The following is a 26,344-nucleotide window of genomic DNA, read 5'->3' on the forward strand; positions in this document are numbered from 1 at the left end:
AAAAGTCAACAATAACAAATGCACCAATCAAGCTTTATATACCTTGTGTGGCATTTCTTTGCCAACTGAAACAATTTACACATGCATGTACAGACATGGCATAAGTGCAAAACCTCATCCACCAAAGTTGACCATTTTGAAAAATAACAATAATTATATAACAATATGCAGAATACAACAGAAAGGAAATATGTCCTCAAAATAATAACACTAATATGGTCTTTACTTATATTTTACTTTCAAAATAGGTTTGGTTGTTGTTGTTTTTTTCAACAAAAAAAACCTAGTTTTAAGAACCAGTAGGACATTTCCACAATGAAACAGTGAGGGTTATCTGAAATTAACGGTATTTTTTACCTTCTTTCCATATCTTTTGGTATTTCTGGTTGCAGACCTCTTAGCTCTGGCTGTGACAACCTGAGAATGAATTGTGTGTGTGAAAATATGGAAAACAAAATTATATAAACTAACTAGTTTATCTTTTATACAATTACAGAATGTTATGTTCTGATATAACTGAATGGTTATGACATCAACTCTGTGGTCTGGCTTTCACACAAAGACATCTGTTGAACTTTTTATGTTTACCACTTAATGACAAACAATGCCTTAGATGATTAAAGGCATTGCTTTAGAAGTATATGACCTGCAGTCCAACTATTGCCTTACAGCTACCAATAATGAAGGGCATTTATTATTATGGTGCTGATCAGGGGCAAAAAGGCGAGGCTAAAAAGAGACATGACAGGGTGCCCAGCTTAACGGCTCTAGACATAACATTAATTTATAGGCTGTAACAAGCCATATGAGCAATCAATACTGGATTGCAATCACTTTATAAATGTTCATTAAAAATGATGAAATATCTGTACGATTAAATGCATAGAAAAGTTACCGTTATTTTATGTGTCTGAGACTTAATGTCCCTGGGAACTGGTACTTCACCTGCATCCACCTTGTCTTGAATCTCTGGTTGAGCTCCCTACAATTTATTTAACCATAATACAGGTATTATACTTTTTTTTAAACGGCTTATTTTATTCAAAAATATAAACATTACAGCAAAATCAAACTGTTATGAATATTTGTAGGTGGAAGCGCTTTGATTTTAGAGCCAATGTTAAGGTTTTAGCCTGATGCGGAATTGCAGTTTTGTGCATAAATCACATTTGCTTATGGCTCATAAATGCAGTCCACTTTGTTGTAGCACTAAACTCACAGTCTGCACAATATCCGAAAAGAGTGCTATGGTGCTGTCATGCTCCTGAACCGGTACTTCCGTGGCTGAGAGAGCTGGCCATTCTGTAGGATCTTGAACAGCAGCCTCCACACACAGCTGGTTTGGCAGGTCGTCCTGTATGGATGCTAAACACCTCCTAGCCCCTTCAGCACTCAGATGTAGTCCATCATGGGTCAAGTACAGGGACTTCTTAAAATTAAATTTTGATTATAGATAGTTACCGTACCAATTTGTTTTAAACATAACTAAGATATTAAAGCAGCATATTCAATGAACTGGTTTCCCTCAACGAATGAAAAAATATTTTAGTTTCAATCAATTAGAGTGTACAACTCTGAACTGACCAAAATGATCATCCTGACGAAACTTATGCAAGAACTACTAAAGAAATGATAATACATGTTTATTTTTTAATTTCATTAACTTCCAGATTACAGCACAAACAGATATCTTTAATTATGGGGCTTTACGTCTAGAGCTGAAACCAACAAAACGTGCAAGTGTACCACCTCAAAGTAATACATCTATTTTAAAATTCATGATATTTCATGTAAAAGTTATTAAGAAACCAGTAATTGCAACACAACTGCTCAATGAGTCAATTTTCACTAATTAAGGGGGCATATCTCTTGAGCAAAGAAGGATGTCTGAACAGAATTTGGGATTGGTCCACCGCAGTATAATGATGCATATATTTATTTAAAGTTTCATGATGATGAAATTCCATGCAACAGTTGCTGAGAAACTTCCTATTTCACTCTAGATCTTTCCCTATACCTGTTTAGTTGCTCCATAGTTCATGTATCTCACAGAAGGCACATGGTGACTCAGTTCCCACAGCATGCTGTTTGCGCTCCTTATCCACTGGCAGTAGTTCCTCAACTGTGCCCCTGAGAGTGGCCATCGAGGAAACATTCTCACATCAAAATCGCGTGGAAGAATCTCGCAAAGCACCACGTGTATTTCAGTGCACACACTGAATACAACATCAAGGATCTCTGTCACACAACTAAAAATAACAAGCAAATTCATTGAATTGATATACCCTGCCAATATGCTTCTGGACACAAAAGTGTTATATTTGACACTAAAGAAGCATTTTTTAAGAAACAAAGGGCCATAACTCTGCTATTAACAGATGGTGTACGATGCCATTGGGCGTGCATCATCCTCTTATCCATATATATACTCATACCAAGCTTCAATGAAATTCGCCAAAGCACTTCCAAGATATGGCTCCGGACACAAAAGTGCTGGACGGACAGATGGAAAGACGGACGGACAGACAACCCCAAAACAATATCCCTCCTCCTATGGCGAGGGATAATAAGTAAATGGTATTAGTTGCTCATTGTATTATCTTCCCATCACAAACAATTATTAACAAGAGATGTGTTCGTCAGAAACACAATGCCCCCTATTGCGCCGCTTTGTGTTGTTTTTTTAACCTTTGACCTTGAAGGATGACCTTGAACTTCCACCACTCAAAATGTGCAGCTTCATGAGATACACGTGCACACCAAATATCAAGTTGCTATCTTCAATATTGAAAAAGTTATGGCCAATGTTAAAGTTTTCGGACGGACAGACGTCATATATTTGACATTTGACCTTGAAGGATGACCTTGACCTTTCACCACTCAAAATGTTCAGCTCCATGAGGTACACACGCATGCCAAATATCAAGTTTCTATCTTCAATATTGCAAAAGTTATGGCCAACATTGAAGTTTTTTTTCCCCGACGGACGGACAGACTGAGACACATACTGACTTCTATGTGCCACCCTACTGGGGGCATAAAAAGTTACAAACAACTACAAAAATATTTGAGAAACTAACTTAACTATTTTATTTCATTAAAATGCCAATCCAAAAAAATCTAATAAGAAAGTTGATCAAGCTCATTTTTATTCATGCTGCTAAGCTGTTCAGTGGCGGATCCAGGGTTTCTAGTTAGGGGGTTGGTGTGGACATTCAATAATACAGGCCAATGTAAAAGCATAATGGTGTAGAGAATGTGGTGTCCGCCTAGTGATAGGGAGTTAGGAGGTTCTCATTATCTTCTCCATAAACACCAAGTTCTGGTTCTTCCCAGGAACAGACTCGAGTGTCTCAATAAGCATAGTGCGTTCGCTGCAATAAAGCTAAGGTAAATAGGTTAAATAAAAACTAAAACTGAAAAATTACTGTTCAACATACCGGTAGAAATCGCTATCCTTGCAGCAAACATCGTTAGAGCCAAGATGCAGGTACAGTATGTCGTAACAACCTGACATCAGCTCTTGATGCAGCAGCTTTCTAAAGCCCTTCCGGTCAGACACATACTTTGCACCTGCATAGTAAAATAAGATCTTCCATTTGGAATTGGTTTTCATTTGCAATAATTTTTCTTGAGTTGTCATTTGTTATTGAATATTATGTAAAATAGTCATCATTGCTATGTTCGAGACAAGCAAGCTTATCTTTGTTAATATTTATCTAACTTGTTCTATGTTGCGTCAAATTTCAGGATTTGCAATCTTTTTTCCCATTTTGGTTACAGCAGAAAGGGTATTTTTCTTGATTCCATAATACATGTTTTATCAGTGTAATAATATACATGACGTGCACATGTAAATACCATGAAACTGTCAGGGTAAAATATCTTTTTGGGTATTAAAGCAGTATTCAGTGGAGTTTTAAGCATTTCTTAAAAAACAAGAGATGCGTTTGTTGGAAACACAATGCCCCCTATTGCACCGCTTTGAAGCCATCTACATGTATTCAAACTTTGACCTTGAAGGATGACCTTGACCTTTCACCACTCAAAAATGTGCAGCTCCATGAGATACACATGCATGCCAAATATCTAGTTGCTATCAAGGATGACCTTGACCTTTCATCACTCAAAATGTGCAGCTCCATGAGATATACATGCATGCCAAATATCAAGTTGCTATCTTCAATATTTAAAAAGTTATGGCCAATGTTAAAATTTTCAGACAGATGGAATATTTGACATTTGACCTTGAAGAATGACGTTGATTTTCACCTTTGACCACTCAAAATATTCAGCTCCAAGAGATACACATGCATAATTTTTTTTTCAAGTTGCTATCTTCAATATTTAAAAAGTTATGGCCAATGTTAAAGTTTTCGGACGGACGGAATATTTGACATTTGACCTTGACCTTTCATCACTCAAAATGTTCAGCTCCAGGAGATACCCATGCATGCCAAATATCAAGTTGCTATCATCAATAGTGAACAAGTTATGGCCAATGTTAAAGTTTTCGGATGGACGGACAGATGCCATATATTAGACATTTGACCTTCACCTTTCACCACTCAAAATGTTCAGCTCCAGGAGATACACATACATGCCAAATATCAAATTGATATCATCAATAGTGAAAAAGTTATGGCCAATGTTAAAGTTTTCGGACGGATGGACAGATGCCATATATAAGACATTTGACCTTGAAGGATGACCTTGACCTTTCACCACTCAAAATGTGCAGCTCAATGAGATGCACATGCATGCCAAATATCACGGTGCTATGTTAAATATTGAAAAAGTTATGACTCAACTGCTATATGCCACCCTACCGGGGGCATAAAAACAATTATTTGGTACACAAAGCTTCAAATAAATATTAAAATTAGCAACCTTTTTTCCAAAGGCAGCAACAAACACTGCAGGGCTAGATTGAACTTTACCGGTACGCAGTTGTTTACAACCATTGACAAAGCGGGGGTTTCGGGGCGGCAGCCCCCGATACTAAAGAAATATATAGGATAATAAGGCGTTGCGTAAGTTGTTATTTGTTAGGTGTTAAGGGTTAGAGTACGCTGTTTGATGTTAAGTGTTGCGTATTGGTAAAGTTCAATCGTCCCCACTGCAGTATAAGACAGTAGCTAAAATAATTATGCCAACGCAAAAATCATCAAAAGACTATGGCGGCAATTTATATCGACTATATAAGACAGTAAAAGGGATAATATAAAGCAGCATGCCACAGAAACATGTTGGGTCTCACACTCAACTATAAACAGTTAAAAATTATTCACCAGATACGGGCAGAAAGTCAATCCTTGCATTTGGAGGACACGCAGACTTCAAACGATGGACATTGGAATCCCCGGCAATAAGAACACGAACATCGCTGCTGCACCAGACATGTTCTTCACCTGAAACAGAATAAACAAAAGGCTTCCCGGCAAAGAACATCGTTCCGCGAACCCTGGGGAAGTTTAAAAACTCAAAATACAACACGACAACAAACAAACGCCCGAATTCAAATACAATCCTAACCTGGATTTTCCAAACAAGTTTAAGTTAACAACGTTCAGTTTTTAAATAGGTAACGTCGCGAAATCAAATTACAAATTCTAAACGAGCACTTTCAAACGATTAAATGTCACGCAACGCGGTTCTCTTAAACTGCAACGTAGTCTCTGGTCAACAACAGCTGTTTTATAGTATGTAAGCTTTGGTCAGTATAAAATACTGTCGAGAATAAAATTCTCTGGACTCTCTGAAAACCCTTGTTAAACATGTTCAAATCAGAAAGGGAGATCACCACCACTTACTATAGCCTATCCTCTCCCCTGATTCAAGATCAGTGTTCTGATTGGCCAAAATGATTTGGGCGACCGTGGACCAACAGGCCTCTGTGGAGTGAACCGATATCGATTGCGTTATTTTCAGTAGTGGTAGGCGGACGGGTAGAGATTGCAATGTATTCATAAAGGAGTATTGTGTGCGCAGGTTTGTTAACTTGTTGATATGCTTATACATGTTTTACTACTTTATTTTAAAGGTTGCTGTTTTCTTTAACATTATTAAACAATATGATCTTGATAAATATTTAGTAAGTTGAGTTGACACACTATGTTTAAATACATCGTGATTGTTGTTTTTTTTTCATATTTGCATATAATTACATATATCAACACGTTTACCAATTCCGTTTTCTTTTGTATTTAAAGAGCATGTATTAACTTTGTACTGCTGCAAATTTGTTAAGCTTTATAACATCTAACTGGCCACAACTCATAAACAGAGGGTTTTATATACCAAAATGTTCGCCAGGGTCTGTAGATTTCAGAACGAGATATCATTTTTCTCGAAAGTGCTGGAGGGCGTAGAAATCCAAAATGGCGTCCAAGATGGCCGCCGTTTTATGTTTTAATTACTAGTGAAGATGAATTTAATACGTCTATTGAACGCCTATATGTACTGACTTCAATATGTGAAAGAAGTAATCCATTGATATAGGGCTTCTACCAAACAGATCACCAAGGTCACCAAAGGTCAAGGTCAAGGTCATTTCATGGTCAAAAGTGGTAAAATATACGAAAATTTGAGTATTAACACATCATTTTCTTTTTTAATTCGATTGCTTTACATTTGTTGTGATTACTAACCTCTTAATCATATAGCCACATTTACAAGCTTCCTTTTAAACCAAAGCAAATGTCTAAAATTGTGTTGGTAACCATGGTAACCAAGACTACATATGCTATGCAGATATTTTCCTGGTTCATTGAACGTCATTTGGCATACATTATAACCATCAAATTTAACCAGTTTTGCTTTGAATCTTTAATATATAATACCCATAGCCATTGACGTTTGTATAAAACATCATCAAGGTCATTTAAAGGTCAAGGTATTTTAAGATTAAAACAATAATATTTTCTAAATCATGAGCAAATAATAACGGAATTGTATTCTTGGCATTGAAATATTGTACGAAAATGTAGATTTTTAACGCTTTAGAACTTAATAAGACAAATGTAAAAAAAAACGCCTTGCAGTGTTCCATGTATCATATTTATTCAACAATCAATGCACCAGGTATGAGTGCTAATGATACAGACTCATAAATGTTATTTACAAATGTTGGTTTAACATTGCATTTACTAATACAAATGATGCAAATTACAAATTAGGTTTTCAAGTAACAAACATAAAAAAAACTCCTGTATCATAATTCATATCATGTGCATAAAGTAACTAGTCACTATGTAATCTTTTAACAGTTGTTATTACAAATGCGCCATCTGTACATCATATTTATTCAACAATCAATGCACCAGGTATGAGTGCTTGATACAGACACATAAATGCTATTTACAAATGTTGGATTTACATTGAATTTACTTATACAAATGATGCAAATAACAAATTATGTTTTCAAGTAACAAACATTAAAAAACAACTCCTGTATCATAATTCATATAATGTGCATAAAGTAACTAGTCACTATATAATCTTTTAACAGTTGTTATTACAAATGCACCATCTGTTTAAAGTGTTACAAAAAAGGAAATATGATCTTACTAAATTCCGATTCATAATCATGTATTTGCAGCATGACATATACAATCATAGTTAAACTAAGTTGAAAATAACTCAGAATTTAACTTAAAAAAATGTATTATTATTATTCAAAATAGAACAGAGTAAAACCAATGTCATAAATGGTAACAACTTTGTTATTAAAACACGTTCAAATTCTTGTGCTAGAGTTCATGATTGGTCACTATCTGACGATTCCAATTCTTGACCAAAAATGGATGACAGGGTGTATATATTCGTGCACATTGTATCTTCTGTTTCAATGTCTCCTTCACAATTACAAGCCACTGTACATGGCTGCTTGTTTCTGAAACATGCACATGTTTCATTGCAAATGTTACAATTACAAACCAAATCATTGAGCAACTCTGGAGCTGCTGCCGGTTGGCTCATCATTTTTGGTCTTATTCCAAGCCCATGTGTGTCATATTCATATCCAAACTCAGACAATGATGGAATCTGATGCTGTGGTGTCGTAGCATGACGCCATATCCACAGCTGTACTACACACCTCAGGAGATGTAGTGATAGACTATTTTCAGTAGGTGGTAAATTTCTAGGTTGAACAGAACCTTTGGCTTTGAGGCATCTTAACTGATGTAGCGTATGTCGACTGTTTCCACCATACATATCAGTAACAAATTTGTTACAGGCTAATTTTTGAGGTTCAGTTAACATCAGCTCCAGACCCAAATCATTCAGCTGTTGATACTTGTGAGAGTTGTCCATCATCATATTGAATGCTTTGCGTTTGCCCTTTCCATAAAATCCGCTCGTTGTGTCACAACCCGTCAAACAATAAACGGTAAGCAGAATTTTAAGTTGCTCACTTGTCAATTTCTGGACAATTGTCTGGACTGGTAGAAGCCTTCTGCAATCAGTATGAGTCGTAACTTTACCTGTTGACATGAATACATATGGAGCGCCTATGTTCTGGTAATGGTGCAGCAATAAGACCAGAACGTCAGTGTCAGGTGAATGAATGACAAGAGATGTGGCTCCTCTGTCTGCCTCATATTTGGCGTGCAGGATCATCATTGTATCAGCCTCTTCCTGGTTGGTATTTAGTGCTGAAATTTGAGTGCAAGAATCTGGAGATATTTGAACACATTGAAGGTGTTTTCCGCCATTGACGAACAAGGTTTCGTGAGAATTCAGCTCATCACATGCATGTTCTGTCATGTAGCTTGTGTAGTATTCGATAAGGCGTTCTTTGTTTGATCCACTGCGCAGGAACATCTTCCAGTCTTTTGGGATGTAAAGTTCTCCTTGAACATGAATATTGCCTGTTTTGTTGTAATTCAGGTCACCCCTTTCTTGTCTTGTTTGAGATTTTATGCTGCCTTCGCTGTATTTATCAAATACTATGTGGATGGCTTTAACATGTGCAGATAATTCACGAGCCTTTCTCAATGCATATGATTGAAATGCAGATGCCATGCTTTTGAAGTTTGCCAGTTCAGATGGTACTGGTAATATCTGAACAAGCGCCATACCGTCAAATATCACCACCTCAGGATCGCTTGTCATCGTTTGTGATTCAGGTAGCAGTTCTTCTAGTTTTTTCATGAAGTCAGATTTTCTGGTTTTGATCATCTTTCCATCATCCGTAAACATGCACATGGGAACTGCTGTATTTTCAAAAGCAAAGACGCGCTCAGAAGGAACCTTTTTGTACGTGTTGATTGCCAACAAACGCTGAAACATTACTGTACCATTTATGAGTTTAGCCTTTTGCTTCTTCTGTGATGGTTTTGAATTCATATCAGACATGGATTTTATCGTGCTTCTTGGCATAGGGCTGTAAAAGTCCTTTTCAGGTGCTTCTGTCCCATCGCTCTTCTCTACAAGTCTTTCGGTAACAAATGATTCAAATAATTCACGGCCTTTGGTCAAACAGTTCTTCATAGATAGCTCTACATCTTCATTTGCATGTGCTCCTGTGGCAAAGTTGATCAATTGCTCAGGGGTTTTAGTAACATCAAATGGGTCTATGAAATTACCATCAAAGATGTTTGTCATTGACATGACAGCTTTGTCATACTGATTTCGTTTGCTGTTACTGTCACTGTGATGTTTAGTATCATCTGGCTTGCTGGTAGCGTGTATGCTGTCATGGAATATTGCAGAGTATCTTGATGATATTGGTCGTGCAAGAAACCAACGTGCAAGGGCATTCTCCCGCAGGGTGAGTCCTACTATCCCACCTGATCCCTTGAGATCTTTGTTCTGGGTTGCTTCAAGTGAATAATCCAGCCAAACATTATTGAATGTTCCAGAAGACAACTTTGCAGTGTAAAAACCTTCAAGAAATCCTTCTTCTACATCTTGGGGTAGCATGTTCATTTGAAGCAATTGGACCGTCATGTACCTCGCATAGGTTGTTCTGTTTGATGCAAACAATAGAGGCATCAGCTGCAGTTTGGCATGTTGGTATACTGTCCAGTTTGGAGACCTAGTTGACGCTATCAGTAACTTAAGTGGGGTTGAAACTTTTGCAAGATAGTCATCCCAAAGCGAAAATGTAGATGATAACTTGCGACCCTCTTCCCTGAACTCTTCTAAATACGGCGTCAGGTAGTTTGACAGGGTGTCAACAAATCCGTCCAATGCTTCGGAAGTCTGATAGCATCATTCTTACTTCGCTGGCCATATTCTTGTTGTTCTTTGCACACCAGGCGTCAAAGTTGATAAGTAACCGGTTGTACAAAGCTTCGTCAACCAACTTGAATGCTGTAAGTGCTCTATCAAAGTCCTTACCCAACAGAATATTATTTACTGTGGCTGGGGCATATGTACCTGAATCAATAAGCAGCTGCTTAAGACCTGCGTTACCATACAGATGTCCGATTCCTGCGAAAACAGACATAAGTAGATGCATGCCGCCTTCCACTGGGATCACCCCTTGTAGCTTCTTATCCTGGCTCCAAACTATTTCCAATGCTTTTGTCAATAGTCCCATATCGAACACCACAGGTATATGTGACTGGCCTAGGCTGGTGGCAACTTCTTTGGCCCGAAGCAGTGTTGTATATATTGTGCTGTAGTCTGTGGGTTTTGACATGATGATTGGATTGTATGCTATAGTAGAGGCTTCTGTTTTGTTTTCTTTCCTGATCAATTGTGATGAAAACACATTCCAGTTTGGAATATTTTGCTGATCATCAGATATATCGTCACATAAAATGGAACTGCGCCCGACAGAATATAGCAGCTCTCTCAGTCTGGCAAGTCTTACAATGTTGGACTCTGTAGGATCTATGTCTTCCAGCTTTACAGGGCGCTCAAAGACTGGTCGTGGTCTTTGTGTAGGTTTACTGTATGGAACAATCCAACAAAGGCCACCACCAGGAAGTGACTGACTGTCAAACGTCCTACTTGTTGATTTCGGAAGACGTGGAATCCGCGTTGACTCGGCTGGCGCACTGCTGACCAAAATGCTTGTCATCGCATGAGTCGTCCTTTTACCATCAACTGTTCGCTCATTTAGATCCCAGTTATCAGCAACTGCCACTACCAGATTACCCCCTTGGTCTCTAGGTAGTATATTGTCTGGGACAATACCACCAGAGTCTGTTATCTTATGTGATGCAATGTTCTGTTGGGCTGCTGATGTCAAGAATAACCGAAGATCTGGATATGAGATGGAATAACCAAGAGAGTACATATCTTCAATCAGATGGCGGCTGCCAAACTCGTTGTAGAGGTGTATACCTAAGCCCAGGTGTTTAGGGGATGGGTTTGACGTGACAAGTGTAGTAAGGTCACAAGCAACAGCTAGACATCTTGTATTGGTCATCTCAGATGCTTCCTTGTAGCATTTTTTGTCATATAACCAACACACTGCCTTGTAAAGAAGAGGCTCCACAAACTGCTTCTGATCTGACAGTTTCATTTCTTCTGGAGCGTAAAAGAAGTCACCCAATTTAGGATTATTCTCTATAATTCGTCGTCTCAAAATACCCATAGCCTTATGAACTACAGTTTCATCTGTGTCGTCCTCTGACTCTGGTAGTTCATCGTATGAACAATCATTGTCATCTTGAATGACCTGTTCTAGCTCCTTTGACTTTCTAACAGCATCATTTATAGTCAGACTAGAATAACAAACTAAGTCAGGCTTTCCATGCTGATGAATAAAGGATACCTCTGGCCATACTTTTTCTAACAACCTTTTCAAATTGGAACTTTTATAAGAGTTTGCATCATTTGAACATCCTTCTGATTCAGCAATTTCAACAAAACGTTTTTTTAATGTAGGAAAGAAGAAAACCTTTTTATCAACAACAATAGAATGCTCAAATTCATTTTTAACTTTCTCAGCTATGATTGTGTATGAAATTGTTTGATTTTTAGAAGTGGCCTTATTAGGTGTCAGCCCGGAAAATGCATAGGTATTACACTGGTAATATTTAGTCAAACAACCTTTTTTTCTATGATATCGAGCCTCGATGGCTACAAGATCACCATTTGGAACACTTGCCAATCTGTCAATAATAGCTACATCATTTATTGCAGTAGCAATATCTAACACTTTGCGATATATAGAGTTCGAGTCTGAAGATATAGAAGTTTCAACTAGCGACCAACTTCTGCTAAAACCTCTTGACGTTTTGTCCCTATGAAGGCTGCACTTTTCGCCACAAATGAAGCACTGTGATTTCCAATCAAAGTTCTCAGTAGTGGACCTCGTCTTAAAAGGTGTTCTTGTATTTTCCTTGTCATCCATTGTTGAGTCAACTAAGCATCATATTGGCCTAAAAAACAGAAATACATATGAAATCCTTTTTAGAAAAAAGAGAATTTGAAATGAAATAAATTTTCTACTTCAAATGATCATATTTGAGAGAAATCATAATATGATATTTATGAATATCATTATATTTGCTATACCAGCATCAAATTACTTGATACATGTAGTTCTATTTTAACTATGAATACATGTTCCTATATTAAAGTTCTGTCAGTTATTTAAATTAATGATTTTTTTGAGATATCAATTCTTGGCAAAACCTACTAAATGTAATTAAGAATGTAATATAGTTAAAACTGTAAAATTAAGATGTTCATTTATTGTAGTTTATAAAACATTTAATTATTTAGACAACATCAATTATCTTCATTTAGATCATCATATTAATGTGCGATGAAATAGTGACCCTTGAATATTATTATCATCATCATTATTATCATTATTATTATTATCATCAGTATTTTTATTTCTTTTAATGGCAACACTTACTGGTGTATTCATAATGCAGAGAAGGATCACCACATGGTTGTCATATATCTTCACTACTCTCCTCTGCTTCACATTTCTGAAGCAAAAAAATCATCTTTGTTATTGTAAATGACTTTTAATAATAATTATTACTTGCCTGCGTTCTCATTTTAAGTACATAAAAAAAAAATATATATATATATATCGAACTATTTAGTATACACAAAACTCTTTAATAACTTACTGTAATAATGGATCAACAGAATTAAAATTAAAATACATACTTTTTTAACTTTGCAGTCATAGTAGATATGTAAGCTCTCTTTCCAGATGTAGCAATATTTTCTTCCCTGGAGACTGCGTCACTCACTAAGCTGATGAAGTTCTGTTGTTTAACCTATTTATATATTCCAAACAATAGTTAAGAATAGGCAGAAATTCACATTTCTAAGGCATACACAATAATTCATCAACAGAAAACAATTGTTTTTCAAATAAGTTAATTAACAAGATAATAAAAGATGTAACAGAAAATGTCCGCTTACTAGTACCTATCCGAGTACTACTCAAGTTTTGGAAAAAAAATATATTAGCACCCCTCTTATTTAATAAACAAGACAGTGAAGATTTCAGATAAGGGTTTCAAATTTTCAAGAACACTACTTATGCATATATTCAAACGGATTTTAGTAAATATCTGTGATGAATAACATCAATGACATCGCAGACAAATTTACTTGTGATGGTGTTTGAAAAAATGTTTTATTTATTAAAACCTTTAAGCATATCATGTTGTTATGATTCAAACAATAAATAAACATGTAAAATACTTACCAAATTAGATGTACATGGAAATGAAAACTGTGAAAATAACAAAAAAAGTTTGACATTGATGTCTGCTAATTTTAACTTGTATGGAAAATTTATTTCAAAGGGGAGTAACTCAAAACATGTTTAGTAACTAAAATCAACTAATTCTTTATATTATTATAGTTGTCACAGCTTTCAGAGTTTAAAGTTGACTCAGTTGATAAAAATGGTATATAATTTCATTAAAATGTATAACGTATTAGTGGTATAAAATAATTATTTAAGTTTTAGTCTATGAATTAACACACTGTATCAAATGAAAGTACAGTTACAATCACTCCATCAATTAAACTATTATTTAATGATATCTGGATCGTATTCTTGACCATAAAAGTTTACTTTTTCGTTTGTTTTAAAGGATATTAATATACTTATTGATTTTACCTGATTTTAAATATATTTTAATAAAAAACTTGATAGTTATACATTAAGATAATAGACTTTGCCCCCAAAATTGGAGCATTTTTTGCTGATTTTCAGTAAAATTTGAACAAAAATGCATTCCACTACATGGTAATAGGTAAGTAAAGCATTTAAGATACACCACCTTTTCATTTAATGTTGATTTAGAAGGTAGATAGCAATTTTCCGCACATAAAATGGAAGTTGTAATGTATACCGTGCGTAAGACCATTTCGGCGGCCATCTTGGACGCCATCTTGGATTTTGAAGCTCTCCAGCACTTTTCGAAAAAATGAAATCTCATACCATAATCTACAGACCCAGACGAACATTTGCATAAATAAAACTCTTTGTTTATGATCAGTGGCCAGTTACTCCCCTAAATAAGCGACTTATGTGTGCCTGTTTGCAGCACTATTGTATGCGATTACATGCCTTATATGCATGTCGATTTAAATGACAATTTGGTCATATGCGACATTATGCACACATAATAGACCAATTCACGCGTGACGTCACGCGCACCTGCGTGTTTTGATCCGTGCTACTCTGGTAGGCAAAAGAGAGACGCGATCAAAGGGGAGATATCGAGCATGATGTTTATTGTCACGCTCTATATCTATATTAAATACATTATTTAATATATTTTGATACGTATACAATCATTTATAGATTTTAGATTTAAACATCCCATAAGTTGTTGTACTGTACTCAAACAAATAAGAATGAAAACAACCAATAAATAGATCGATTCCATGCACACAGCATATTTTAACTTACCACTATGATAATACATAATCCATCTGTTATTAAGTATGTACAATTGCTGCAACTAAAGAACAGGGTCTGAACTAATAACACTTTGTTTATGTGTTAAGGAATCTTTGAGTATCAGATCAAATTTGTTAAATCGTATAACGTAATTTACCCATTGTTCATCATATGTACCCCAATATACATTTGATTTATTTATACTCGTGTTTGTTGAAATGTGTTTTCTGGCGCGTATCAATATCAACCACATGACTGTGATGTTGACGAGGTACATTGTGCAAGTCAACTAAAAAAAGTCTTCCAAAACATTGAACTAAATTTTGCAATTATATCGTTCTGCAATCTGACCATAACTGATTACATCAATGCACACATTATAAACTCGGTTGTATTATTGGCAAAATATTTTGTTTTTTAATGCAAACAGGAAAAAAACAACACCATAATAAATAGATTTTCTTGTGTCCTTTTAATAATATAATTTAACAAGAGGAATTAATCGCGACTACACAAAATAAATTACATATATTGTATATTCGTTGTGCGCTTTTATGCTCAATGGGTACACCTACCCTAAAAAAATGTAAATATACTGTGTGACATAGTTTCACCTACCTTAAAGCAACATATATACACTTTTCCCCTTGTATGCATATAAATAAATATATATATATATATATATATATATATATATATATATATATATATATATATATATATATATATATATATATATATATATATATAATATAACATATATCGAAATTGACACTGTTTTAAACATATTTTTCACACCATCCATACTTTATAGATGCTATGTACCCTAACTAATATCGGGAAAAAAGTCAACATATATACTACTTTTGTGTATTTTTAAACATAATATGTTATATACAAAATATATTATGTTGACGATGGGAATAAAAAAGGAAATTACTAAAAAAAGTCTTGTCTGTCTGTCTAGGAAAACTAACACTTTGACACATTAAATAAATTAATTTAATTTAATTGGTTTGATTTGATTTTTTGCACCAATCTTAAAATTGTGTTAGCCTTTGTATTCCTGTGTTTAATTGCCCCCTTTGTTCGGCACAAGCCGATTATCTCGTTTTGATCAGATATTGTCCCTACTTAACTAACAGCGAAGTGTCATAAACTACAGCAGGGACCTATACAAACAATAGGTCCCTGACCGCAGGTGGTATATGAAAGTCTGGTCATTAAACACAATTGATGATACCACCATGTCTTCTCTTTCTAGTAGTATTGAGCAGTTATTTGGATTGAGTAATATACCGCCAAAGTTCAACTGTTCAATTAGATATGCTACATATCGGAAAAAAAAATAAAGTAATGTGTCCAGTATATATTAACAGAAAATGTACGCTGTGAAGATACTAGCCTGTTTACCGGTAATTTATAACAAAACGTATTTAATAATTGGTAAATGTACATATAATCATTAAACGTATTTAGCGGGTACCGATTAATTAAAACAACGTCATTCCGTTTGAAGATTGAATGTTACGGCCATACACAAACGACATCATGAAACAAGAAATTACGTATGACTACCGGGGTAAATAATATTTACGAAAAATAAAAAACAATATAGATATTTATTATAAAATGTAAGATATTAATCACTCATATACACTAGTAAAGAAATTTCAATATACATGAATTCACAGGTTACTTTGCATCATGTGAAGTTGTGTTTTTCAGTTGTATGTTACGATTCATCTCTAGTGTTATTCACCTAAAAAACAAATCATCAAATTTAAACGAAAATGATCATAGCATTTAAATACTGTCATGCACTTCGCTTTTTATAGGGCTTTGTTGTACCGGTATGTCAGATTTTAATGCACCCCTTTTCTTTCACTCATATTTGTTTATCACACTTTCATACTCATATAATTGATAAGTATAATTATATAATGGGATGCATTATTATTTTTTGTAATTTTTGAAGTCCTTCTGCAAGAAATAAAACGGCTAATGCATACATGCCATACGTCCCGGATTGTCCGGGACAGTCCCGGAAATGAAGAACTTGTCCCGCTGTCCCGGAAATCTGTCAAATGTCCCGGAATTTACAAAATTCTTAAATACATGTACCTTATCTTAGGCTTAACTGCACCTCGAATCTGTGTATATCTGCAGCGTCTCCATGACAATGCCTACCCGAATAGGCAGACTACGCTACGTGTCAAAATCGATCAATTAACAGGGTCCTGTTATCATATCGATTGTCTCACGTTCGCGGTCAAACCGAAAAGGCGACATTGTTTAATGTGGTTGTTAATCGACTTTAATCTACTACGTCATTATTTCCCGCTGCGTAAGGGCAAAGGATAGTTGTTCACACATCTGAAGTCCAACAATGTTGGCAACATCGCTGAGTAAAAAATTAAAAGCAGTTTATGTTCGCACGTTTAACCGACAAAGAAGTTGAGTAAAAATTAAGCATATAAAAACCTCATCCTCACTAGGTTTATTTTTTTCTTGTTCTAAACCACCAAATGTTATAAATGAATAAGACGTATCAACAACTACGCGTTACACACCGGTCTTAATAACAATAACGCAGTGACGTCACCATCTATGTTTAGAACGCTTACACTGAAAACACGTGGCTTGTATCTAGTAACGGAAGTAGTAATGTTTACTTTGACGTTAATAGATCAAGTGTATTTCGGATAGGCTTTCGAACTTTTGCAATTAACAATGCGAAACAAACAAAAAACGTACCAAAAATGCATATGTCTATAAATATCGCTACATTTTATACATGTCCCGGAAAATCGGCAAAAGTCCCGGACAATTTAACTCAATGTCCCGGAATTGGTCTGAAAAATTATGGCATGTATGGCTAATGCATAGCTTTGTTTTGTGAAATTGTCGGTGTTTAGTCTTCAGACCACCTTTACCTTGATGCTAATGACTAACGAGTATATATTTTTTTTAAAGATAAGAATACATGTATTAATTAACCAATATTGACATTAAAAATGCAATATCTTTAATAGTATTTAGGTGTTATGATGTTGTTGTTAATGTTTTCGATATATTGACTAAACACGTGCCGTTATCTATATGACATAATGTAAATATCGAAGCTGTACCCAGTGCTTTTGCCTACCAGCGCATCGCGCATGCGCGAAAATTCGGAATCAAAACAATAACAATGAATTGGTCAATTGTAAATTATTTTTGAATAATAGGTTAGTTTATATACATATAATATAAGCAAGCTAATAATTTATATCAAAGCAAGTGCCTGCAACAGTAATCGATAGATGGGAAGTAAACAGGTTTAATTTCCCAAGTACCATTTATACACAATTATATGAACGATATTTTTCAATAGTGAATTTATTACTTGTAAATTCTTAAAAAATACTAAATTGGCTATTACCGATCTTCAACGACGTCATCTTAATACAGCATCTAAAATCGCAAAATGTTAGCTACATATCAGTAGACAAAGTCGTATTAAATTATTTCAATTACACGAGATATGTTTCGTAACCAAGGAATTTTATCGGTTGTACACTTCCCAAAATCGAGCTTAATTTTCGGTAAGACGATAGCCGATATAGCATTTAAACTCCTAAAACTGTTTTTTGTACTTTGGTTAACAAGAAGCAGTGTATGATCAGTTTTCGTCACGAAACAAGTCTTCATTTCATCCCGGTAGATGTCTTCTTACATCACTCGATGTTGTAGTAATTTATGACCAGACATGTTGACGAAGGGATGTTTATCTGTTTATATAGTAAACTTAAAGTTGATTTTCTTCTTACATGTGTATTATATTTGCATATTTGCATTCAACAAATAATCGAGAACAATTTCCTGCACTGATCAATATTATCTGAGATTTCTTACGAAGAATTTAACTACTGGTGATTAAGTAAATTTTATATCTTATATCCAGTTGTTGTGGTTTGGTTTTATTTGAGTTTGTTAAAGGTGTTCTCGATGACTCGTATATGTGTTAAATAATCATAAATGTTTTAAAGCGTTGTGAACATTCAAATATTACTTGAACTAGATATCCCACTAATTTTTTATCATAAAAACTACCAACACGTAGTAGTAGTAGTAGTAGTAGTAGTAGTAGTAGTAGTAGTAGTAAGTAGTAGTAGTAGTAGTAGTAGTAGTATAAGTAGTGGAAGTAGTAATCGTAGTAGCAGCAGTAGTAGTTATAGTAGTAGTAGTAATAGTAGTAGTAGTAGTAGTAGTAGTAGTAGTAGTAGTAGTAGTAGTAGTAGTAGTAGGAGTAGTAGTAGTAGTAGTAGTAGTAGAAGTAGTAGTAGTAGTAGTAGTAGTAGTAGTAGTAATGGTAGTAGCAATAGTAGTAGTAGTAGAAGTAGTAGTAATAGTAGTAGTTGTAATAGTAGTGGAAGTAGTAGTAGTAGTGGTAGTAGTAGTAGTAGTAGTAGTAGTAGTAGTAGTAGTAGTAGTAGTAGTAGTAGTAGTAGTTGTAGCAGCACCAGCAGCAGCAGTTTTAGTTGAAGCAGTAGTAGTAGTAGTAGTAGTAGTAGTAGTAGTAGTAGTAGTAGTAGTAGTAGCAGTAGTAGTAGTAGTAGTAGTAGTAGAAGTAGTAGTATCAACAATGTAATCCGATATCAAACTCATGGTTCCTTCTGATTTGTAGACTTTCAGCATTATGGCGAGTCTGGCAGATGTTTTCACTGGGAAAGAAAGGACGAACTGGCTGAAGGCATGGCTGGCAGTAGATATTGCAAAGTCTGGCTTAGAACAGTTCGCAGAAAACGAGGCAAGAACTGTACACACTAATATATACAAGACTGTTTTGTCAAGTGTTCCGGTGCCAGTTGCGTGCAATATCTGTAACACAGCAAACTTACTGCCATGCCCTACACAAAGAATATGCAATAACAGAGGCGCAAATACTCCATGTACGCGTATGCATGATACCCCGGAAAAACAACCACGACTGTGTCCTAGTACCGTTTGTAATAAAGTTCTTAACGAAATTGTAAAACAACACAAATATGTGAATCCTTCATGGAAGAATACCACGGCGACCCAATGGGCATCAACGCCTTGGCAAATTGCCAAGGCGTTTTTACCTCCGGACGGATATTCTGGAAAGAGTTCAGTGCAAGATACAGACTTTAACGGAATAGTCAATTTTATGATGAACTGCAAACACTTCGACACCAAGTTTTCGTTCCCCATAGCTGCAGGAAAGAACAGTCCTCCATGTCTTCTGACAAAGGTAAACGTTTTATCATGTATTACCCCAATCTGCCCATCCAAGATTCGTATTAGCTCACCTGAGCACATTTTAATCATAGGGAGCTTTTAGGATGCCGTGATGTTCTGCGTACGTCAGTGCATGCGAGAAATGTGTGCGTTTACTTATTTTTGTAATGATCTCTCATATTTAACCCCTTGTTAAATCTTAATAAAACTTAACCCAGACAAATGTAGAGTAATTCGATGAAATAAATACGCACACAACTGGACAAAGTTTTCATTGAGATGTAGTTTTCCATTTAATACGAAGCTTTTATACCCCGTAAAAAAGTCTAATCAACACAATTCTTTAAACTAACGAATATATCCATGACCCAAGTACAGGGCAGGAGTAATGCAACTAACATAAATAAGCACGACCCATCTAGCTGGCTGATGTATACTGTCTCTCTAATACAGAACATATTAATATACATTGATTCGCCATACGGAAGTAGGTCATGTGCATGGTAAAACGAGTAAATTAAGCAGGAGTATTTCAGCAAATTAAAATAAGAGTTTAGACACAAAGTGATATTTAAGCATGTTTGATAAACCGTATATTGGAAAATCGTCTACAGATATCAATTAGATAAACAAAATGTGTAATTGACCTAGAACAACAACATTACATTTTTGTTTGTGTTAATAGGTCCTCTTAAACGTTAAGCAATAATCATTATGATACTCTCTTTCATAGTTGGTGCCATACTAGATTTTAAATGGGAACTCAAATCTTTTCTAAACACAATGTATGTAATATTGTATAGTTTTCTTCTTCTAAGTTCTTTTTACCATTCCAATGGAGTCAAAACTAATCGGGCCCCTTTGATCACATGATTTATAATTGCTTAAATAACTTTAAACACATTATTCTCTGAAGCAGCCAGGGTTATTTGTTTAATACTTGTTGGGCGACATCATACATTGATCCTCTAATACAATAACTCAAACCAATCTACGTGGAGGTTAAACTTGGCTCCATCCTTGGAATCATGTGTTTTATTTTATGGTGTAACATTCAAATTTAAATTTGTTCAACTACTGCCTTAGACCATATCAAACGTTTGCCATACAGAGAAGTAAAACTTAAAATGAAGCTAGATGCATAACACACCTATAAGAAAATATGAACATGAAAGTTTATTGTCTCTATGTCGAAGGTAAACTACCAAAGACCATGAGGTCCTCTTGTTATCAGTTTGACTTTCTGCCAATATATCAGTCAACATTCTATATATAAGCAATAATTGTACAATAAATTGGTAGATTTTAAAATACCTTCATTTTAAAATGGAAGCACATTATTAGATGACGACGCATTTAACAAACATCTCAAAACCATACTTAGAGTTCTAAGGTAACGTTGCGCCTGTAACGTTCCGGTGTCGTTCATACTTTTACCGCATATGTATGAATTGTTAACTAGCTTAGCACATATGTAAACCATTATATGAAAACGTATCGCGTGTAACAGCAGTATCCTTTAAAGGTCATACAAAGAGGTCAATGTTCAACATTTACCATACCACAGCTTGAAACATTACTCTCCTTAGCTGACAGGAAAAGCTCACACATTATAGTTTCAAAGTCAACTTTGGTCATACAAAGCCCGTCCGGAATGTAACTTTGTCATTCAATATGCAATTGTAGTTGTTCGCTTGCAATCAAATAATGCTAATATTTAAAATCTCGCAGATGCTTAAAACTGCTATGTTTGATTAAACAAAGTGGTACCGTTTCATGTAATGAGAGGTTTTAAAATGTTTTAGTTGCTTTTTTGTATGTTTTATTGAAATGCAATGTGCCTTAAACTTAATAACATGTTTGTGATTATTCTAAGTTTCATTGTATTTCCGCGAATTAGCTTTACGCTGAGAATTGTGTGAGTTTCGTGTAAATTTATCAAAACAAATACGAGTTATTGGGTGGGTGAACGAAATTCCGCGAAATATAAGCTACCTGCGAAATTCTTATATGAAACCTCCCCGCATATTAGACTGGCTGCATTATCCGCATAAGCATCCAATCTCCACGCAGAGTTGTCGTTCTTTGCTCTCACATACACCTCTGCGTAAGGCTATGCATGCCATTTGGCCTATCAAATAGGCAAAACCGAACAAACGCATTCAATGTATATTTGAGTGGATATTTAAGATCGCATGCATTTAATTAATAAATATGACTTTTTAATTAACGACAAATCGTGCAAAAACTTGCGATTTTAATGCAACTCTTTGGAACTATTTTATTGCCCATTTACGCAGATGGAATCATTCCACGCACTTCACAAATGTAAACAATTGAACATAATTTTTATTGGGTGACGTTAGGAATTGCTTCGACGTGTGAATGTATGTTGGTTTCTTAACATAAAAAAAAACATATCAATTTCATAATAATGAATTAAGACTGATATAAGATATCATGGTATGAGATGCTTTTCTTAAATGCAGTGAATGCAATGTAACCGTCGTGCAAAATATTGTTTAGTATACTGTAACCTCAATGATGAACGCTTGGAATGATCATGACATGAATGAGACGCTTTCATAACAATAGTCCGTTCTGAGCCCAACACAGAGGCGAATGTAATGTAACCGTCGTGCAAGAGATTGATAAGCATCTTGCACAAGCATATGAATTACTGCATAGATCAACCTGGTGCATTTTGTGCGAAATGTATAACTTCTTCTAGTTTTGCCAGCCCATTTGCATTGCCATTCAGATTTGCAAACGCTAGAGAAAAGTTTTACTTTTAAGGGACCACTACAAGTACAGTTGTATAAGATGTTAACTATACAACCTAGAAAACGTTTAATAATATGTTGTGTCGTTTGGCAGTGGAGTGGTTTTACTTTCAGCTGTATTCGAAATGTTTTAACTGAAACATTGAAATAATATAATAGCAAAAAAACATTTAGGCCGAATGATAAATGTTATCGCAGGTATGTAAACATTATTTGTTTAGACCAATTTAATAATGATAATTATTATAGTTTTTACAGTGTCACCGTATAGTCGTGCACGGATGACGTACCACGAAAGCCTAAATATCAACCAATAATTTGCTACTGCAATTATATTCTTAACGCCAACCTATTAGGGCGTATTCTTTGTTGTTCCAAACGTTGATATACTAATGAACACCCAATTCACTTTTAACATAATAACATAAAAGGAACACAACCGTTTTTTTTTAAATGACAATCATAATCTTAGAAATACTAAGCAAACTTTTCTTCAGCTTGTGTCTTTATAATTGTCATCAACATACCGTAATCAAACAAGGGTAGTCTCAACGGATTATTTCTTCAAAATTAAATAACTGGTATCACATGGTACGTCATATGTCAGAGGCATTTCCTTCCGAAAGCCTTCATTATGACAATGCATTCCAGATAACGTCTGTGTCCTAATATTGGTAAGGCTAAAGGGTCACGTGATTATCATAGTCGAACATAACCTTACAAAACATTACTGCTATTCATATATCACAGGCCATCGAAACTGTTGCATAGAGGGTAAGCAACTGTAAACGTTGTTTACAAACTATTTGTAAGTGGTTAAGTAGCTTTCATATATGATACACCCAAAGCACATCATATTCTATTATTAAATGTATCCGAGTAATGATACTAATAACCCATACGCATGCAGACAAAAGTGTGGATCACTCGAATTAATGAATGGAATGTTCATGTAAGAATGTATATATCTATAAAAGCAACATTTTGTGTATATTTGATTCAATGTTTGATACATATAAAACGTAAATATGCACATGATGTTAGCCCGCATACTGTCTTTTGGAATCGATTTATTTCTTATGACGTTTCAAAACAACAAACACCTTAGAAAGAATTGCATGTAATACCTTGCATCAAAAGGTTATCGGACGAGCATCAGACAATACTTCATAACATACGAGGAATGCCAATTTTTTTCAGGCACGTGACATTTGCAGGATTGTCCGTCACTCGTCCCAGTGTGAACTCACAGACGCAGATCTCCAGGACATCTTCACAACACTGACTAACCTGCTGTCTGACCCAACGTGTCTAGCACAAGACGTCGCATCACAGGAAGCTGTAAAGAAATTAGCAAAGGTGATATCTATTTCTAAACCGTTATCGTAATGATGTATGCTTTGATATGCTTTGATATCACCCACAAAGGGGTTTTAACTTCTACATTCATGTGTTATGAAAGCGACACCAAACGAGTCGACCTGCATTATTTTACAAACATGTGTTTTATGTCAAATAAGCTTCCTTCGCTCAGTCGAGACACAGCTGATCATTTATATGATGTTGATGTTATATGGGGAGCTTATATATTATCATCTGTTAGCAAATTATTAAAGTTTTATACAAAAACACTATATATTCGATTGATGATATAGTTCTTAAATGGAAACGAACGGAAGATGCCATATTTCTTAAACAGCTGCAAAACGACGATTTACTACATGCTGTTAACGAGAAACTTGTTGAAGTTGACACTATAGCTGAGAGGACTCTTGCCGAGATACGGATACACGCGGACAAATGTAAACGAGAACTTGATGAACACACTGAAAGACGTAAGTAAAATTGCACTTGATCCTGAAAGAGACTACGAACAATCCTGTGAAGGTATATCTGACTTTATATTGCACTTAAAATCACATATCAGTCACATACAACTCATATTTTGGAACAAACTGTATGTGTATAATGGAATTGGAGACACTCAATTTAAATTTTCCTGTGCAGTTAATGTTTTAAAATTATTGATTTGTTGACCTTAAGTAACTTCCAAATAAATATATTTCAAATATTTTTTTAATGAAACTAAGCGAAAATCAAGTCTCGAAAATGAAATGAAAAGATGAAGTTAATTATGGTATTCCTTTATTAGTAAAAAAGATGTATAATAATGATACACTTTAGGCTATGGTCATTCGAGTAAACTTGGAGACGTTTCTAACGCAATACGCATATGAATCAATATAGCTTGTTAATTTTGGAACGGATTTCGTTGAATGTGTATTCAGATTAATTCAACACATGTCTAATAATCTAAGTAAATTTATTTGAAATTGATCAACAATATAATATCCAACATAACAAATTAAATTTTTTATATTGTTGTTTTAATCAATGTTATGTGTAAAATCTCACATTGTGGCACTTCTGCCCTTATGTAATCTATTGGTTCTCAAAGTTCGTTTAAGTCGCGTTGTGTAATTTTTTGTTTTGACTTAAATGTTCCAGGTTTGTAAACTACTCATCAGTTTGCAAAATAAGGCAACTAGTCTTTTTCTAGCATATATCAACTTTAATTCTTGATTAAATGTTCGTATATATATTGTATATTATTCCTAGTTGTATTGCAATTGTATATAACTCTTATTAAGAAATTGCAACAAGAATGAAGATAAGAAATAAACGAGATACTCCAACACAAATATAATCCGTCCAGAAAAACAAATGTCCGTCTAAAGCACTTTCCCGTGAAGCCAGAAATTGGGAAGTATATTGTGCGATTTTCTATCTACAGTGGCTCAGACTAGAGGTTCTAACACGGTCCGTTTTATACAAAAATGGTAACCTTGGCGTCGACCCACTTGTTTTAAGAAGTAAACAGCCTTATCCATCACTTTGACATAAACTCATAACCATAAAAAATATAACTATAAACGGGTTATAACAATGTCCATCACTTTCTGGTCGTTAAATTATTTCTTACTATTTAGGCTTATTTAATCTGTTTATATAAGCTGTTTTTATAAGCAGTTCGTGTATAATTAACACTATTTTGACCGCCAGATATGGTCGAATGTACGTCATTGTTGTCCACAATGTATTTCGCCAGTGACCATGTATCTCTAGTTACTAGGACAATGATGACTAAACAGAAAAAGTGTTACAACATGTGATAATGTAATTGAAATTAAATTGGAATTATAAAGCGCGCTGAACTACACTCGATCACTTTTTGAACGCAGCATTTTTCAAACTTAAATATCTCAGAAATGAGTAAATATTTTGATTTAAAATTGTATATGTGATCATTTGACTACTATATGTACAAGCAAACGACGAAATCATTCATCCGTGACGATCGGATGCTTCAGCATGTGGGGAAGGTGGTCTGCAACATGCCGATTGCGCTGTTGCGCTCCTGAAATTGTATACGAGACTTAATTGATTTTTAAATTAATTTTATGTT

General features: G+C 34.9%; 1 protein-coding gene across 5 annotated transcripts in view; it reads left to right on the forward strand.

The window, feature by feature from the left end:
• LOC127847879 (ras-related protein Rab-5B-like) overlaps positions 1 to 26,344 on the forward strand; it is a 124,417-nt gene that overhangs the window by 68,050 nt on the left and 30,023 nt on the right. For 2 of the 5 annotated variants that reach the window (XR_008034223.1, XR_008034222.1), the window contains exons 1-4: positions 5,881 to 5,991; positions 19,521 to 20,108; positions 24,079 to 24,237; positions 24,578 to 24,713. The exons of the other annotated variants lie outside the window; for them this stretch is intronic. The gene's annotated coding sequence lies outside the window, so the exon portion shown is untranslated. Of the gene's footprint in view, positions 1 to 5,880; positions 5,992 to 19,520; positions 20,109 to 24,078; positions 24,238 to 24,577; positions 24,714 to 26,344 lie in introns of those variants that run through there. 5 annotated transcript variants of the gene reach the window in all.

Source organism: Dreissena polymorpha, chromosome 10, assembly GCF_020536995.1.
Source record: "Dreissena polymorpha isolate Duluth1 chromosome 10, UMN_Dpol_1.0, whole genome shotgun sequence".
In the NCBI taxonomy this organism is placed as follows: domain Eukaryota; kingdom Metazoa; phylum Mollusca; class Bivalvia; order Myida; family Dreissenidae; genus Dreissena; species Dreissena polymorpha.